The sequence below is a fragment of the Microtus pennsylvanicus genome, chromosome 1 (assembly GCF_037038515.1).
Source record: "Microtus pennsylvanicus isolate mMicPen1 chromosome 1, mMicPen1.hap1, whole genome shotgun sequence".
Taxonomy (NCBI): Eukaryota; Metazoa; Chordata; class Mammalia; order Rodentia; family Cricetidae; genus Microtus; species Microtus pennsylvanicus.
The window spans coordinates 97,170,001-97,176,145 of record NC_134579.1 but is presented as its reverse complement, the minus strand read 5'-3'; the positions used below and the strand labels follow the sequence as shown (position 1 = coordinate 97,176,145).

Below are 6,145 nucleotides of genomic sequence, written 5' to 3'. Positions count from 1 at the left end.
GGTCTACAGAGCAAGTTCCGGACAGCTATGGCTATACAGAGAAACCCTGTCTCAAAAAAACAAAGCAAAACAAAAACCCAACTTGGTTTCATGTAGCCCAGGTTGGCCTAAAGGCCTAAAATGCATTTGGTTTTGTTTGTTTTGGGAAATGCTCTCATCTATCTCAGGGGGATCTTGGGGGTCTTGGGGGTCTTTAATTCTCCGTGTACCCAAGAGTGACCTTCAGGTCCTGACCCTCCGGCCTCCACCTCTGCAATGTTGGGATTACAGGTGTGTGCTACCACACCTGGTTTAAGCGGTGCTGGGAACTGTGCCCGGAGCTTCATGCAAGCTAAGCCAGCCCCAGACAGGCTGAGCTGCAGCCCCAAGCCCCAGTGGTTTTGTGAGTCCCATGCATGCATAGCCTTGTGAGTCTCATATCACCCACTGACTTTCTTGTTCACCCCCACGTCTCCCTGGGAACCAACTTAATTTAATGTATTTGCCCAAACCCATCCCAGAGTGGGGAGAGAAACAGCTGATTTCCCAGCTGACCTTCACCCCAGTTACTCGGGTGGGTCAGAGCCTGAGGGTTCTTCCAGGATCTCACTGCCCAGCCTTCTCTCTCTCTCTCTCTCTCTCTCTCTCTCTCTCTCTCTCTCTCTCTCTCTCTCAGAGATGAAGCTGGGGCTGGGGCTGGGGCCAGGGGAGCAGGGATTGGAGTCCACTTTTGCTCTTGGCAGGCTTCTCCTCCACAGAGTCGCTTGCAGGTGATGAAAGATACAAGGTGGGAGGGAGCAAGGGCTTCTTGGGGCTTCCAGGAGAGTCCCTGTTTGAAGCTGTGGGCCCCTGCAAAGCAGCTCCGGCTGCCACTGGCACACCAGCACAGCCCCGCCCCACCCCCACAAACAGCATTTTGTTGTTCTCACAGAGGAAACAGAAAAATCAGATGGAAAGATGATCCGCGGCCAGGAGTGTTTCCAAGGAGTCCTGCTCAAGGGAGCCTTAAAGGAGCCGGCAAATGTATGACTGAGAACCAGGCGCAGGCTGCCAGGGCCAGGCCCAAGGACCTCTGGTGCCAGGCAGGGTGGGGAGGGCCTCATCTGGGGCCAAGCCAGCTTGGGCACCATGTCTAGGAGAGGGAAGCACTTTGGAGTCTCTGGAAGGAGATGGAATCCCGGGGATGGGAGGCCAGCAGCAGTGAGTGCTAGGTTCACGGATGCACTGAAGGAAAATTAGAATGAGTCTTTCAGACTCGGAACGTAGCCTAGTTCAGTAGAGCACTTGCCTAATCTGCAGGAAGCTCAAGACATCACCCAGCACTGCATAAACAGGGCATGGAAGAGGATCCCTGCAATCCCAGTACTGGAGAGATGGAGGCAGGAGGGTCAGGAGTTTAAGGTCATCCTCAACTACATAGCAAGTGTGACCAGTCTAGGCTACATGAGACCCTGTCTCAAAAATCAATAACAATAACAACAACAATAATAAATTCTTGCTTAGATCCCATATGAGACACGTGGAGGGAGTGCCTCATAGGGGGCAGCCACAAGATTGACAGGTAGACAAAGGCAGTGAGAGCTGGACATGAACCCCCCAAAATGTCCTTCCCTGGCCAGTCTGGCAGTGGGAGGGGATCTAACTATTTTTGGTTTTCATAGCCCTCATAAAGACAAGAAATGAAGGGTCTCAGGGGCTGGGTGTACGCACCTGGTCTTGGGCAGGCTCCTGACAAGATGTCAGGCGATACGCTCCTTCTTTTGGCCCTGGTAGTAGTTGTCTTGAGCAGCAGATTTTAAAGTCTCATGCCAATTGGCTCAGCCTCAAGGAAAAGTTGAACCAAAGGCGGGTGTCCTCCAGGTGACCCTCTCAAGTGCCGCAATGCCACTACTGGCCAGCAGGGGGAGACAAAACACAAAGTTTCTTTTCTCCAGATGCCAGCACTGCAGGTAGGACAGTTTCCCAAATGTGGTTTACTCTGTAAACCTGAGAATTTTGGGGGGTGGGGGTCGGGGTGAGGGTCGGGAGACGGGTTGGAGAGAGTTGAGATAGCGTCTCTCTATATATAGAGCAGGCTGGGCTCTGAGGTCACAGGTTGTGTGCAACCATGCCCCATCTCGCCTAAAGATTCATTCCCAGATCCTCAGGTGAGGTTTTATACCCCCTGCTTGGGGAATGTCCCTTCCCAGCATCCACCCCAGAGGTTCTGTGGCACTGTCTGATCTCAGGCCCCAGAGAGTCAGTCCCCGGGTCCAGCTGCATTGCTGGCCTGAAGGACCACACGGAGTTCTGCAAAGCCAGTTCCCAACGGACAGCCTAACCCGGCTTCTCTCCAGTCCTTTAAATCCCACACTGGGAATGAAAGGAAGCTGTGGTCCCGTTGCAGAGTCGCCAGAAGGGCTGTGAGAGAGGACCATAGGTGAGTGCCGCTACCTTTGTGTCAGGACTGAGTACTTCTGGACCCAACACCAAGGGCCTTGGCCCTCAGCTTCACTGGTGCTCACCACCAGTGCCAGCCTCAGCCTGGCACATGCCCTCTGCATCCTGTCTACCTCTGCCTCCTGACTCCGGCCTGGCTGGTGCTTGGAACTAGATGCCTGTGGTGACAATTTTGAGTGGACTGAGGGGACCTGAAGAAAGGCTGGTGGCGGCTGAGCCTGTGCCGTGGGGTGTGGACTGCTTGGTGTTGCTATGAGCACACCCTCCTGATACCCACCTGGCTAGCACTGCCACTGTATCCCAGTCAGGCCTGGTGGATCCCAGGTGTCTGGACCTCCCACAGCCTCAGCTTCGGGCCCTCCGCCTGCCCAGGGTGGGGCATGAGGTTTGTCTTCCCCCCTAGAGAGCCTCTGGGGTGATTATGTGCCTGGTTGCTCCCCCTCCATCCTTATCTCTGATACTTGCTGCACGCCACCGCCCTCCTGGCTAGACCGGGTCCCTGCTCCTTTGTCCTTTGGACTGGGGTGGGGACAGGTTTCTTTCTGGTACAAAAGAGGGTGGGATGGGGCTCAGGGAGGGAGAGGGAGGGCAAACCCAACTTGGTTGGGTCACTAGCCAGAGGTCTGGCGAGGGGCTCATGTTCTAAGAAGGGTGCAGTGGACGCAGGAAGCTCCTTTAGTGCAAATACTTAGGCCCGGTTCCTCAGATCCAGGTGGTAGGGGGAACTTCAGGGAGACATTGTTCCTCCCGGAAAGGGCACAGTTGGGACTCAGACATGGGCAAGAACCTTCTTTTCCTCCTCAGTATGTACGGGGACAACGCCATCTGACTAGAAAGTGACACATTCCAGCTCAGGGCTGCCCTTGGGATACTTACGAGCAGGGACACCAGCTCACACCTCGGTGACCAGGGACCTGCGGCTCCAGGCAGACATCTGAGTGTGTCTTGTTCTCACAGCTGCATCTCCACCTCTTTCTCTGTCCGGGACCACAGGTTTGCACGTGGTGGCTGTGGTTTGGGGTGGTCAAGTTCTGTGATGACTGCTGCCATGTTGGGTCGGCTGCTGTGTGCAGCCCTGGGCTCCTGCGAAGACAGACACAGGACTCACCTGTGGCAGGCAAGGTGATGTGTGCCCTCATGGTGGCATTTTCTGCTGGAGACTCCATGGACCACTGACTGAGTCATTAAAGGGAACTGACAAGCGGGGGCAGGCAGGATCATCCGTGGCTGCCTTGACTTGTACCTAATGGTGTCTGGCTGCTCCATGGTGGCTGGCTCCTCTGGGTATATGGGCCAGCTGAGGATGATGGGAGACAGGATCAGAATTTAGATTGGATTCTGGATCCCGCATCTCCCCTCAGCCCAGAAAGCTTCCTGGACTCTCAGCCTCCGTCCTTCTGCCACTGCGGGTTCCTAGTATCCCAGCCATCTTTCGGGGGACTCTGGGTACAATTCTACCATGTTTGGTGTTCGTCTTCCCTGAAGAAGTTAAGCTGAGGGTGACATTTGCCCACGTTGCCAGCAAAAGGAGGGGCTTGGTGGCGGTTTCTGCCCCAGGCGCTCCACTTTATAACACTGGGCGAGCATGGAGCTGTGAAATTTGATTTCACTCCTCAGAACAGAACAGAGGTGTGCAATTTCATTCCCAGGATTATGACAAAGCCACTTGTTCAGTGGCTTAATAGAAACTTCTTTAATGTCTCTGGCAATAATAAAATCCCTGAGTTCTCACCGGGCGCAGGTATTCGTCTCCCTGAAGGACTGCATTGGAGCCCAGGTGGGCAGGCCCACACCTACTGTAGATGGGGCCTGTCTTCAGAGGAGACGGAGGGAAGCCAGGGGGGACAAAGAACAAGCCTTGTGGGCTGGGCTAGCCCGAGTCTCTCTCCCCAGGTGAAGGCCATTCACACTTACCCAAGGTGCCTCTTCAAATCCAAGGCCTCCTCTGACTGGATGTGGTAGCATGGGCCTGGAAGCCCAGGGCTCTGGCTAGCTTGGTCTATGAGACAGTGTCTCAATTTTTAAAACTTGAGAGTCTACTTGCTTCATCAGCATACACACTAAACTTGGAAAGATGCTGAGATTAGCATGCGCCTGCACAGGGAAGAAATGCAAATCCATGAAGTGTTCTACATTTTGTGTGTGTGGCATATGTGCGTTCGTATCTGGGGGTGTCCATGCATGCGGAGACCGGAGAAGGACATCAGGTGTCCTGCTCTATCACCCCCTCCTTATGTTCTGAGTCTGGAGCTAGGCCAGTGGCCGACAAGTCCCAGTGATCCTCTGGTCTGCCCCTCACAGTGTTGGGGTTTTGGGGGGGGGTGTCTACAGCTGACTTTTTACATAGGTGCTGAGGATTTGAACTCAGATCCTTGTGTTTGCACAACAGGCATCTTTACCCAATGAACCATCTCCCAGTCCTAAATGTTACATTAGGAAGGAAGGAAGGAAGGAAGGAAGGAAGGAAGGAAGGAAGGAAGGAAGGAAGGAAGGAAGGAGTGGCACATGCCTTAAATCCCAGCACTCAGCAGGCAGAGGTAGGAGGCTCTCTATGAATTTAAGGCCAGCCTGATCTAGACAGTGAATTCTAGGCCATTCAAAGCTATAGTGAGGCCCCATCTTAAAAAAAAAAAATCAATCAAGTCAGATGGTGGTGGCACAGGCCTTTAATCCCAACACTAGGAGGCAGAGGCAGGCGGATCTCTGTGAGTTTGGGGCTAGCCTGGTCTACAAAGCAAGTTTCAGGAAAGCCAGAGCTGTTATACAGAGAAACACTGTTTCAAAACAAACAACAAACAAACAAAACCAACCAAGCAATCATCTGATCAATAAATAAAGTTAAAAAGAAGGGCTAGGGTGATAAATCAGTGGGTAGAGAGCTTGCCACACAAGCATGAGGATCCGAGTTCCATCCTCAGGGCCCATAAAAAGGTAGGTGTGGTGGGACACAGCTGGAACCCTAATGCAGGGGAGGCAGAGGCAGGCGGAACCCTGGGACTCGTGGACCTGCCATCTGGCTTACTTAGTGAGTTCCAGGTCAGTAGAGACCTTGTCTAAAAAACAAAACAAGGGGGATGGCTGCTGAGGCATTGCGACCTCTGGCCTCTGCATACACATGCGTGCATAAAGACATGCACATACCTGTACATAAAGAAGAAGCCTGACAGACGTGCCCCCACCACTGTCTAACTACCCATGATGTCAGGAGACAAAGCTGCCCCCTCCAACCATCCAGGCAAAAAACAGCTGTAAGGTGACTTCAGGCTAGTCCTCGAGGTTCAGGGAGCCTTGGGGAGGACTGGCAGGCCCATACCGGATCCACCCCCACCCCCTACAAACACACACACACAGCTATACGCACACACCTACACACCTACACGCACATACCTACACCCACGCCACCCACACACCCACACACTTACACCCACCTACACACACACCCACACACCTACACACACACCTACAAACACCCACCCATCTACACCCACCTACCTACACACACAAACACATCTACACACACCTATAAACACCCATACTCCCCCATACATCTACACACACACACACACACACACACACACACGCACATGGTACAATGTACCACCAGAAGTCATCGGTTGGGTGGTATCCACAGGGGATGAGAAATTACAACCGGCCTGTGATTTACAGAGGATGTAAAATACTACTCGACACAGGCAGTTCTTTTGAGTAAGGATTTTATAGTTTCTAT

At 53.1% G+C, this 6,145-nt stretch overlaps 1 pseudogene; it reads left to right on the top strand.

Annotated features, from left to right (window-relative positions):
* The first annotated feature begins 4,458 nt into the window (after positions 1–4,458).
* Positions 4,459–4,557, top strand: LOC142842795 (U6 spliceosomal RNA; annotated as a pseudogene).
* Positions 4,558–6,145: the final 1,588 nt, after the last annotated feature.